This window comes from Gymnoscopelus microlampas (genome assembly GCF_963454915.1).
Source record: "Gymnoscopelus microlampas genome assembly, chromosome: 3".
NCBI lineage: Eukaryota > Metazoa > Chordata > Actinopteri > Myctophiformes > Myctophidae > Gymnoscopelus > Gymnoscopelus microlampas.
This window is the reverse complement of record NC_139940.1, coordinates 15503190-15517161: the sequence shown is the minus strand read 5'-3', so window position 1 is coordinate 15517161 and position 13972 is coordinate 15503190. Positions and strand designations below refer to the sequence as shown.

The 13972-nt window shown below is 42.9% G+C and overlaps 1 protein-coding gene across 1 annotated transcript in view; it reads right to left on the bottom strand.

Moving 5' to 3' along the window:
- LOC311042812 (uncharacterized protein) overlaps nt 1-13972 on the bottom strand; it is a 65767-nt gene that overhangs the window by 8964 nt on the left and 42831 nt on the right. The window lies entirely within an intron of this gene.

The following is a 13972-nucleotide window of genomic DNA, read 5'->3' as shown; positions in this document are numbered from 1 at the left end:
GTGAAGCCTGGGTGTGTGTGTGTGTGTGTGCATGTAATAAGGTGAGTTAAGGTTGGATGTTGGATGTGTGCTTTTAAATGGGTGAATTGGTGTGTTTGTGTGTGTGTGTGTGTGTGTGTGTGTGTGTGTGTGTGTGTGAGAGAGAGAGAGATGGCTGAAGTCTTTCACGGTTCACCTTCCCCTAGTGTCAAGAAGGTTGCAGCTCACAGCACAGCTGTCTACTGTCTCACACACGCACTTGGACACACACGCGCGTGCGCACACACACACACACACACACACACACACACACACACACACACACACACACACACACACACACACACACACACACACACACACACACACACACACACACACACACACACACACACACACACACACACACACACACACGTTCTCACCTCTACCCTTCTCTCCTCTGCACAGTAAAATCCTCAGTGTTTCTATAAATGGACTGGCCTTAAAACTGCTTTGCTGCAAGGAGTTACAACTAGTTGCATTGGTGCGGTCTGTTCTGTCTGAGTAAAAATGTACCATTTTTACACTCTCAGAGTTAAAGTAAGTGGGCCGCAAGGGCATTGCAGGTGGGCCCCCAAATAATTGCAGAAAACACTAAAATCTTGAAAAAAAATATGTTTTGTTTGCGCTAATATAGGGTCGTGGTATTAAAAAAAAAAGTTTGAGAACCCCTGGTATAGTCCACTGGTTCAAAGAGAGACAGAGAGAGAAAGAGAGAGAGAGAGAGAGAGAGAGAGAGCGAGTGTGTAGTTCTCAAGCACTTATCCCTGTTGTGGTTTTTACTAGTCACTTGGGATGAGAGTGTGTGTGTGTTAAACGTTAAAAGTGGTAAAGTTACATTTTGTTCAAACATTGTTATCACATATACGGTTACTGTAGCACTCACAGTGTTCAGCAGTAATATAAACTCCTCTTTCATCTCCTGCCTCTCTCCCTCTCTTAATGTCTCCATCACTCACTCTCTCTTTCTTTCTTTCTCTCTCTCTCTCCGTCTCTCTCTCTCTCTCCACCCAGCAGAGCAGGGGGAGCATAATTAGGTGTGCAGAGAACAATCTCTCCATCATTGTTCACCTCCTGCCCCTCCGTCTCGCCTTTCTTGGACTGCTTCCTTCTTTCCCTTTGCTTTCCTCCTTCCTCTAAGCAGTCTCTCCTCCCTCCCTCCCTCCCTCCCTCTCCGTCTCTAAATGACCTTGTCAAGGTGATAGATGGCTCATCCTACTCTCACCTCTCTCCACTTAAACGCGTGCACGCGCGCGCGCACGCACACACACACACACACACACACACACACACACACACACACACACACACACACACACACACACACACACACACAAATTACTGCACTGGAGGAGTGAAGTCAAATCTCACTCTCCTCTCCTCCATTCTCTTCTGTTCACCTTTTCCTCAGTGGTGCTGAAGCTAGGGTTTCCATGGTAACGTGTACACAAACACAACATCATGTCTTCTAACGCATTCTCTATTTGTTCTGAAGGGTAACCCACAACCTTCCAGAACCTAAACCTTCCAGAACCTGTGAAGTTCTGTGATGTATTTTTGTTTTAAAAACTCATTACTACACTCGCTATTTAAGAAATATTTTTGCGAGTATAAGTTCTGAGTTGTTGGTTCCCAGAACCAGTACTACCACCTGAGCTGGGCCTAAATTAGGTTCTGAGAACCTTATCTCATAAATGGTAAATGGTGCATTTATATCCAAAGCGCTATACATGGATTGTGCATTACATTCACCCATTCACACACACATTCACACACCGATGGCGGAGGAAACCATGCAAGGCACCAACCTGCTCATCGGGAGCAATTAGGGGTTCAGCGTCTTGCTCAAGGACACTTTGACGCTAACTCTGGGGGAGCCCAGGATCGTACTGGGAACCCTGCGGTTCCCACCCGGCCACTCTACCCCTGAGCCACTGCCGCCCATCTCATTGGGTCCTTGGGGGAGTAGCAGGGGGTCCCCAGCTAAATTAGTTAATATAGCGTCAGAATAATTACTATTATTACTACTTTAACCATATTTTATACTTTGGCAATTCAAAAATAGCAGATATACAAGCTTGTAGATCTGCTATATTTGAAATGTTTTGAAAATTGTTCAAATCTTTGAATATAAGGTATATACAGTGTATATATATATATATACATACTGTATACAGTATATACATACATATATCACACACACACACACACACACACACACACACACACACACACACACACACACACACACACACACACACACACACATTTGGGGGGTCTTTGACATGAAAAAGTTTGAGAACTACTGCCTTATCTGAAACCAAGCCGTAGCGTCATGGAAACAAATCCAGAACCCGTGAAATATGTTACACCAGCATGACACGGTTCACTTAGTTCTTGTAGTCGAGAGGAGCCATATGTCTCTCTCTCTTCTCCTGGACCAAGACTCACACTCACACAAAACATACTCTACGGCTGTCCCACACGACACACGCACGCACACGCGTGCACACACACACAATACACACACACACACACGCTGTGTCTCAGGGGAGGCAGGCAGTGTGACTGTGTCTGAGATTAGAGTTTCTTGAGTGCGAACAGGACATGTCATCAGCACTCTGTTTCTCTCTGGAGGGCTGACCGCAAACACACGCGCACGAGCGAGCGAGCACGCACACATACACACACACACACACACACACACACACACACACAAAACAGATGCACAAACAGAGGCAGAAGGCGACACACGCCTGCAGTACACAAACATTCGTGCACGTGCGCCGCACACACACACAAGCACACAGTTGCCATTCTTGGCAACAGAAGGCATTAAATTTACATGACACACAAACTCACCTTGTGCCTCAGACTGACCCAGGGGAACAGCTTACTCACTCTCTTTCTCTCTCTCACACTCACACACACACACACACACACACACACACACACACACACACACAAAGCACAGAGCTGTTGACCTCCACTTGCCCCTCCATCCTCAACACACACACACACACACACACACACACACACACACACACACACACACACACACACACACACACACACACACACACACACCATTCATTGGCAGCAGTTCTAAAGTAGGGAGGATAGGATTGAGAAATGATGGAGAGAGAGGAGGAGAAAGAGAGGAGGAGGAGGTGGTAATGAAAGGGGAGGCGAGGAGGAGAACAGATTGGGTGGAAGGACGGGGGGCTGGGTGGGGGGTAAAATCAATAGCAAATCGGACGTGAAATGGAATCCAAGCCCAAGCCTGACTGGGCGCGGTGAAGAGAGGATTCACACCGAGAGAATGGGGGTGTGAGTGTGTGCGTGGGTGTGTGTGCGTGTGCGTGGGTGTGCGTGTGTGTGCATGTTTGATTACAGATAATAGTTGAATAATGGAGATGTTCATGACAAGTCACATATGCAGTAAGCAGGCATACGCGCACACACACGCGCACACACACACACACACACACACACACACACACACACACACACACACACACACACACACACACACACACACACACACACACACACACACACACACACACACACACACACACACACACACACACACACACACACACACACACACACACACAGTAGTAAATAGGTTTACAGATGGGATATTTTCAGCAGAGCGATTTGGCCACCAAATTGGTTTAGATAAGTATACAGGGTTTAAGTGGTTAAGCGGACACATACAGTATACAGCAGCACACATGTGCCAAATGTAATTTGGCACACAAACGTATACACGTATGGGTGCAACACGTGGTCAATACGTGCATAGACTACACTCAATGTACTGTATGTGTCGTCATGTGCATTCAAAGACCACGACAGTTTCACATTTTGTCCTGCGATATGAATTACACCCATCAATAATGTAAACATGAATTTTGCGGCTGCTTTATTATTTTTCTAGCTTATAATAACTGCCTGTGTCATTCAGAAATTAAAACGAAAGAGTATTGATTTGTGGAGATTATGTTATTGAACAAAATGTGCCTTTGTTTACTACAGAGCTGATTTTCTTTTAACTTATACTAAACCCAATACAAAAGTTCAATTGGAATTTGGAAATCTGCCAGAAGAACCCGTAGGAAGTCACCTGCAGGTTAATCTACAACAAGACTAATACCCAACTTCCATTATGAAGTGGCAGGCTGTGCAGTACTGTGAGGGCCTGACATTATTCATGGTTGGATTCTGTACTCAAGCAAGGCTGATTATTATGGATTAAGGATTCGTACCCGTGACTCTAAAAGCCACTAGCGTCCCCTAGAGGCCATGTTGCTCATGGCGAAAGTGGTCCGACTCTGAACGAACTGACATTGAGCCCCATCTCTCACTAGCGGGGCGAAACGTTTTATACACATTTGCTGCCAATGTGTCACTTTCCGCCATGTCATCTTGTAGAAAGTCAGTAAGCTGCCAATGCGTTACTTCGTGCCATGTCACCTTGTCAATGGTCGTCAGCTTGTAGATTTGTCTGACTATTTCGAAGCTAATCTACTGTGACTATGGCATCAATATGATGTCATAATACTGACACCACAGATTGGCCTCCTAGTGCTATGACAATGTGTACTGTGCAAAGTACTCTGACAAGTGGGTACAATGGGTATTGCATAATCGGAGGGCCACTTGTTCCCAGAGGGCAATCGGCCTAGTTTTTATAAAACCCACAGACAGACTTAACCACATTCAACCTGGCGTCCCTATTTTGGGCACGCCATTATAAGCTAAACGATTTTGGACACGATGTGAGCATGTAGATCGACTCTGGCATGTGACAAAATATTTCAAAAAACATAAAAAGACGAAATAATAATGGAGCTACAAGGCCCGACAGCAACGATAATGACAGATTGCACTTTGATTGCTTTCATTGCATCTTGTACATTGCAGACTTGCACATTTGTACTTGGCATGAACTCTGTTTCCCTGTACTTGCTCAATGTTTAGTGTGTAAGAGGCTGTCCTCTATATTAGTTTTTATGTGAAACCTGGCGGCAAAACAATTTTCTCCTTGGGGACAATAAAGATACCCTTGAATCAAGGACTCATTACAAAGTTGCTTATCACCATGGATGGTGAAAAAGTAATTACTGAGGTTGGAACAAATCTGACTCAAAGCACCTCAGCAGCTACAGTAGTAAGAAACATCTTTCCATGACCTTCCATGACTAAAAAGTTACATTTCCGTGACCCCCAAAATAACTGGGGACCCCCCACCCTGACAAGCACTTGGAATTGTAGGCATTATTTATCGGTTCCACAAATAAATATTGTGAAAATAGCCGAACTACAAGCTCACGAGGAGTTGTAAGCTGGTAGATCGAATATTTTCAGTGTTTGCCTCTTTCTTAAGTACTATTTGAATTGTTTTCAAATTCCCACGGCAAACCTGGCTTTTCTCACAGCACAATGTCTGGGAACCACTGAGGTAGAGGCCATAGAGTTGCTTCTCTGAATGCGTCTCTCGCACAGAGACACGTTTTGCAGCTAAGAGCTTCTCTCACATGGAAGAAACATGTTACTAAGCACAGCTTGTAACACGTAGGCGTGTTAATTGGTCAAAGTATCTTCCAAGGGACTTGTTAAACATGTCTTTACATTAATTGCCGAGCGCGGCAGTGGATCACGACGTAGAGTGGCTGCTTGAGAATCAGAACGCTTCTGGTTCGATCCACAGCTCCCCCTGGGTTAGTGTCAAAGTGTCCTTGAGCAAGACACTGAACCCATGGGGAAAAGGGCGTTCTACTATGCTGCCACCAAAACGTGAAATGCATTTACCAAAAGCCATTAAAGACCTCGACTCCGTATCCAAACTCAAAACTAACCTAAAAAGAATGGCTGACCTGAAAATACAATTGAGCTTAGTAGACCACCTTGGAACACCTTGGTACTGTAGAAGCATCCTCAGTCCCCCACCGACATCCCTCCACTTTCTGTAAATACACATGTTTCTGCTACTGGAGCTTTTACCGTATTGTACCACAATGGAAACAAGCCTCATGGGGCTTGTAACATGTACTGTTAAGAAACTTGTTAATAAAAAGGGGAAAAAAGCATACTGTGCCTTGCATAGTTTCCTCTGTCGTCAGTGTATGAATGAGTGACTGCAAGTCAAGTGCTTTGGATAAAGGCACCATTTACTTCACACAAGAAACACCAAATATTATAATGGTTATATTTAACATGAGTAAATGACTGACATTTTGTACATTCACACATGGCACAAGCTTATCCACGTATCTGCTAAGAGTGTCACTCATGTTTGACCTTTATCTACTCATACACTTAATTGCAGTGAATGCACCCACACTCACAGCGACATGGGCACACTGTACAGTACAGACTGTACGATACGGAAGCACACACACTCCACAGTGTGATACAGTATGCAGAAACACACACTCCACAGTGTGATACAGTATGCAGAAACACACACTCCACGGTGTGATACAGTATGCAGAAACACACACTCCACGGTGTGATACAGTATGCAGAGTGGAGTGTTGGCAGAACAAGCTGTTGTGGTTTGAAGCCTCATTTCCATGTTGGAGCTCATCTTCACAAGACTGACGTACTGTTCAATAATTAACCTACTCACACTGCAAACAAACACGCACGCACACACACACACACACACACACACACACACACACACACACACACACACACACACACGCACGCGCATTCACACACACACACACACACACACACACACACACACACACACACACACACGCACGCACACGCACACATACACACACACCCACACTCTCACACACAGCTTAACAGCAGGGCATGAGGCAATGGGTTTGGTTCCATTCTGTGATACAATCTGAGGCAGTCCGTCCACAAAGGACAGAACCACAGACAGCCTGTCCATAGAGAACAGTTATGTTGTTGATTATTCTGTTGCTTCTCACCACCAACTACTGGCTGGATTATGATAAGTTGCTCAACAACCGACCTCCACACCACTGGTTCTCAAAGTGGGGTCTGGGTACCTACCAGGGTCCCCAGCAAAATGAGGGACAGTTTAAAACACATAAGCCCTATTTTATTTTTCGGCTATTCGAAAATAAACAATCTACAAGCTCTAACATGTCACATAACATCAGCTAAAAGATGTTGACAAATCTTCTCTTATGGGGGTCCCTGGCACAAATACTTTCAAATGGGGGTCCTTGATATGGAAATGTTTGAGAACCACTGCTCTACACTGTTTACCACTCTGTCCCTGATACTGTATGGCTTCATTGCGATATAGCAATGGTAGTTCTAAGGGAGGGTTCTAAGGGAGCAGAGATTGAACACGGCCCTATTCTGCGCGCCGTCTTACCCATTATCCCTAAACTTCTTTGCCATTTTTGACTATTTGGAAAAACATTTTCAAATAGTTGAAATAGCAAATCTACAAGCTCACAATGTGTCGATGTAGATTGGCTATTTGAACTACTTGAAAATGTTTTTCAAAATAGTAAAAAATGGCAAAGAAGTTTAGGGATAATGGGTAAGACGGCGCCCAGAATAGGGGTATTAGTTTTCTTACTACAGCAATGTGAATAATAACAAACCAACAAAATCTATAGACGCCAAGAGTCCAATGTCTGGATGCAACTGTCAATGATTTTCTTACCGATTATTCTAACGGTTACTTTTTGTTTTCTTTTATATTTTGTATTTATTTATATATATATCAAAGAATCAATTAACCACTTAAGCGTCATTTAATAATTTGTCCCACAATTGAGTCATGCAAAAATAGCAAAAATAGCTGATCTACAAGCTCACATTTTTTTACATGTTTAAAAACTTTTCACCTACAATGACACAAAATAGGGGTAAATTATTAATCGATTTTATTAAAGCATTGATTCTTTATTACTTTTGCACCCCAAGTCTAATGTCTACTTAGTGGTCTATGAGAGGTTAGGCTAGGGCAGGACGATATGGAAAAAATCAAATATCACCATTGGTCAGAAATAGTGATTTCGGGTCAATATCATTATTCAATATCATATTGGTATACTGCCCAGTCCTAGGCCAGACCTACAGGTAGATATATACAGTATTTTTATACAGTAATATATTATATTTGTTTGTATTTAACTCATAGTGCTCTCCACTTCCCAACAAGTGGGAATTAAGGATGACTGGAACAGCGTATAAGCAATGACAACTGTAACAGAGAGGACCTCTGTTACTAATGTTTGGCGCTTTATAGTATTTTGCTTTTTGCACAGTTGTATTTTGCACATGATTTTATTATTGAATGATTATCATGAGGGGCAAGTGCAATGTGAAATGTATGAATGCAAGAGAGAGGGTAATGCTAAGTCATGATTGAAAAGCTTAACATGTACCAAGTGGTTCTGTGGCCAGTGTAATTGGGCTGAACCAAGTCAGAATGGCAGAGGGGGGTTGTGATATACATTTGTAGTTGCTAAGGATAGTGTGGTTGTGTAATGTTGTAGCAGTGTTAAGAATTTATATTTATTTGTTGTTCATTGAAGTTTTAAGATAATTGATGTGGGTTATGTATTTATTGTATGGCTATTTATGTATATATGCTAGATAGAAAACACCCCTTGACATGGTGCAGTCCAAGCTCATTTGCTCAGCTGGCTATAAAATGCTGCCAGTTGACATCAGTGGAGAGCTGTGAGTGCAGAGACAAACACCATGCCAAGGGAGCTGTACAGAATATCCATATATGTCATTGGTGATGAATAAATACACCTTCGGGTTAAACCCTACTCCAGGCCTCTGTACTGCTTCCAGCCGCAAGTCGGGCATTCTCACAACAACAAAATAGTGATACACCTTTAGTGCCACTCAACCAAGATAAAAGAGCAGCTTGCTCCACAATAAGAGGAAATTAGTCCCATTTTACAAAAATGAAAGTCATGTATAATATGAAATTCAATCTGCTATGTTTTAATTGTCCGTGTGTGTAATTAATATTATGACCTTCTGCGTCGGTAATGCATGGATTCACTCTCTGTGCCTTGCCAATAAAGCATCTATTGAAATGAAATGAGCAGAGCTGAAGGAGGGAGAGGGAGAGGGAGAGGTAGAACAGTAATGAAAGAAAAGGAGGGCTGGAGTGGTGATTTACTGGCCTATTAGAATTTAGCCTGACATGAATCACATGCCTCCACACAGCCAACTCCGCCTGACACAATGAACGAGATACACCACTCCCTCCGTGTGTGTGTGTGTGTGTGTGTGTGTGTGTGTGTGTGTGTGTGTGTGTGTGTGTGTGTGTGTGTGTGTGTGTGTGTGTGTGTGTGTGTGTGTGTGTGTGTGTGTGTGTGTGTGTGTGTGTGTGTGTGTGTGTGTGTGTGTGTGTGTGTGTGTGTGTGTGTGTGTCCGTGTATGAGTGTTCCAACAGTTTTATTCCTGATTGTTTGCATTGTGACCATGAGCAAGTCTGAAGTCTTTGCCACTTATTCTAAATGGCTGCTATACGTTTATAGCAAGGTATGATGAAACTGTTGATTTATAACTTATTGACTATATACCGTATGTCATTTCTATGTTACGCTTTCCATGTTCAATGCGAGGGTTAGCATGTTGCAGTAGGGAAGTGACTGTTGGGAGCGGCGTGTTCTTTTGACTGTAGTTTGGCAGAATGTATTACAGAATGTAAGGTTTTTGCCGATCCTACAGTATGTATTTTACCCACAACGGTTTGGCTGATGAGAACCTACGCTATTTACCTGAATAGCCTGCAGTATAATCAACAATGTGATATCATACAAATTAGTGCTTATACTGTAGGTGTACCTTAGTACTTTTTGCGATTCCTAATTCTACTTTGTTATTATTATTTGTTTTTACAGTGATCCTGGTTGCTACATTCCCCTCACCAGCCTAGGGAGGCCAGGGCCGAGCTCATGCCTCCTTCAATGCATGAGAGCCAACTGACCTTCTTGTCACCTGACGGGGGGAGTGTGGAAGGAACACGTTATTCCAACCAGTTCCCTTCTCCTCCATCAGGTGCCCCGGCTGTCATGGGGGAGGCGGTATAGCGACCAGGAGTACTACATGTTTTTGAGAGGGTATTAACTACCCTAGGAGACACAAGGAGAACATGCAAACTCCACACAGATTAGGCCCTTTCGCCAACCCCACCTAGGGGGCGCTGATGACGCGGAGGAGAAGACACGCACCCAGCGCCCACAGCGTCCCCGGTGGGAATCGAACCCAGGACCTTCTAGCTGTGAGGTGACAGCACTACCGACTGCGCCACTGTGCCCCCAGTGGCACTGTGTTATTGTTGTTATTGCTGCTACAATGTTGAGGAATCGAAATGAAATCATTTTACTATTGTAGAATGATTTCGAAAACACAGAACATGATGTTAAAGATCCAAAGTGCCTAGAAAGAATGACTGTAGTCTTCTATGAATAGTTGTGGATTTATAAATGTACTATCTACCCAGTCCGGCAGTAAACATTTCAGACATACATTTGGAGCAGCCTTTTGCATTTTTATGCTTAGATCATAAGTGTCCATTCACAGGGCCTAAAAATCATTAAATACATTCATCTACCACAAAACCACAAAAACTAAATCATAACAAATCATAGCTAAGTCATAGCACAAAATAGTAGATCCACAAGCTCACAACGTGTTGCATTGCATATAACGACATGCCTGGAAGTGGTTAAGCCTTCCCATGGGCATGAGTCAAACCGTGCCCAAATGAAAATGTAAATGAATTTACCGTGGTCAGAAAGGTTCAGGTGTGGAAAAGGCCATTATGTGTGTGCTTCTGTGTGTGTGTGTGTGTGTGTGTGTGTGTGTGTGTGTGTGTGTGTGTGTGTGTGTGTGTGTGTGTGTGTGTGTGTGTGTGTGTGTGTGTGTGTGTGTGTGTGTGTGTGTGTGTGTGTGTGTGTGTGTGTGTGTGTGTGTGTGGTTTTGTTTATATGTTCAAACTTGTAATAAAAGAAGTGATCATATAACCGCTGCCACAAATCATGTTTACACAAGGGCGACCCTTCGTATGTCCAAGGACCCGGTTTTATCTTTCCATAACCTTCTCAGTGATGTGTCTGTGTGTGTTGTACTCAGGTTTTATCTGTGTGTCCTTGGTTGTGTAACACACTTCTTCACATACAACAAGAGACTGTCTGTCTGTCTGTCTGTCTGTCTGTCTGTGATCTCACCCAAACCTGGGCCCCTATGTATGAGGGGTACAGTATGCATGGATGAAAATAATGCAGAGCTATTTTCTACACAGAAAGTACATTATTTATGAGACAGAAATCTGTATTTGACACAGACATCGGTCCTCATGACACAAAGATCAGTATTAGTATTCACGGAATGACACAAATCTCAGGTTCATGAAAAGGACAATTGAAGTGAGAAGAACGTAGTTGTCTGCATAATCTATGAGTAAAAGAAGAATTACAAATGTCATATTTTTAACTGTTCGTACTCTCAGTGTAGTTGACTGTTTATGAGTCCAAAGAAAGTTCAGTGACATTAACATTTGTATATTTTCTGGCGTATTCTGTCCAAGATAGCCAAGTATGTTGATCTTTCCCTGCAGGCACTATACAAATCATTAAGAATAAAATAGGCAGTAAACCGGTGGACCGATCAGCGCCAAATGTCTTGTGAACTTAGTATCTTTTCTTTTTCCCACATGGTTTATACTTTTTTGAAATATTTCATTAATAATATGATAATGAAGTCAATAGGGCTTGGATTTGGACAAATCTGGAATACATACTGTATCTCTGTGACCTGTGCCAGTGTCCATGGTATGTGTTTTAAAGGGGCTACACCATGAATTTCATTTTTTTTTAGGTTTTTAGTATTTTTTGGGCTCCCCAGTGTCTCTTGTACCCAAAAAATTGTTTTTTTCTAACATTCAGTCATTCATGCTCATTTCATGGATTTCCTGAATGGGCGTGTCTGAACAGGCCATTTCAGAATGGCTGTGCAAGTGATGTCACTTGCACTGATTTTGGATTGACGATGGCCAGACAGAATTGCTCAGTAGCTCCCCCCTGCCCAATAGGACGTTTTGGTATTGCAGCTGAAAAAGCTTGGAATGACAGACAGTCAGATTGTGAGAAAAAATATCTGGATGTTTTTTAGGCTTACAACCTGTTTAAAACGTATTAGGGGGCAATATTTATATATAATATATATATTTTTAATTCATGGTGTAGCCCCTTTAACACATAGGCTGCCTTTCACGAAGGCACAAAGCAATGAGTAGTGAGCTTGTCGATCTTGCCATTTTCTTTTCTTTTTTTACCTTTATTTATTCAGGGGAGGTTTTTCAGCAACACACTGCCCAGTACAACCACGGTATAATACTGTTGGCCACTGAGCAGCTCCCCTGCAGTGCCTTGCTCAAGGACACTTCAGCGGTGTTGAGGGAGGGGTTGAGTGTTGGTCATTCACTTCCCCACCCAGATTTATTCTGCTGATCCAGGGAATCGAACCGGGAACCTTTTGGCCACAAGCACGCTACTCTAACCTTTAGGTCCCCACTGCCCCCTTGAAAAGTGAAAATTGTCAACTTTAGGGTTCAAGTGGTTAATGAACTATGTAAAAGTGTGGAGATGTTGAAATTGCTTTATGTCACTGTTTCTTTCAACAGTGTTATGGAAAGTCATTCCCAAAGTCATCTCCTCCCTGCTGCTTACTCTCTAAGATATGCATAACCATTGTGAAAACACTTTTAATGTGAACTTCGGTAGAACCCTGGGTTGTATAGCTACCTATAACGTGAACTTTAGTAGAACCCTAGCTACCTATATATACTGTACCTCTTTTCGGAACTATAGCTTATTTAAGTATGCATTTCTAAAGTTCTGAGTAATCAGAATCCTTGTCAACGTTTTGAGAAGGATTTTCCCCCTTCTTAAGCTTAGAAATATTTGGGAAAATAATTTAGGCTTTGTTTGTATTGATATGTTTAGTTAAGAATTTACCCAATAAAGAATAGGCTAATAGTCAATATGCTACTACTGTGCTTAATTCTCCTCAACTCCCCTACCGTGTCCATTCTGAAACTTTTTAAAGACATTAACAGCTATTCTCTCTATTGTTTTAGAACAAAAACAGGAATCTCTTGAGCGATCAAAAGCTGTCTTGTTCTGCTACAAGCACACCAAAAATCACTGCATGTGAATAGCTGTGGCATGAATGGCTCAGGAGGTAGAGGGGTTGTCTAGGAATAGGACGATTTGAGTCCTGTTCATTCTGTCCCTGGTCCATAGGCCAGTGATTCTCAAACTTTTTTAAATTTCAAGGAGCCTCTCAAAAGGGTCCATTTGGAACCCCCTCAAGGAACCCATGAGGGTCCCTGGAAACAACTGTGAGAACCAACCACTGGGATAGACTACATGATGTAAGCCTTTGAAAATTGTGTGAGTCAACGTTCTGCCTTGAGAGACTAGTGAAGGGGTGAACGTAATGTATACATTGTGAAGCACTTTAGATAAAGGTGTTACATAAATGCACACCATTTTGCTGCAGAACTGAAGGTGAGAAAAAGCTCCCCTTTCTGTGCGTAGGGATGCAGGCATTTGAATGGCTGGATTTATTACAATGGGGGAGGGAGCCATTGTTGCACGCAGGCCCGGCGCCAAGATGAAGTGAATGAGGGGGCAGTTAAAAATGTCGAGGGGGCAAATCTTTTTATTATATAGTAAAAACAGTAGGTTATCATCCAGCTATGCATATTTTTACGTTTTATACCGCATGGTGCCGAAGGGGCCAACCCTCTAGAACAGTGTTTATATCTGGTACCAATCTCTGTCCCCACAAAAGTACATCAATCAGGACCGGGTCTACCACACGCATGCAGAGAATCACAGAGCTCAGCTGACGCCATCTGTAGGCATTAGGCAACGTGCAGGCCAGGGAATATCTGAGTGGA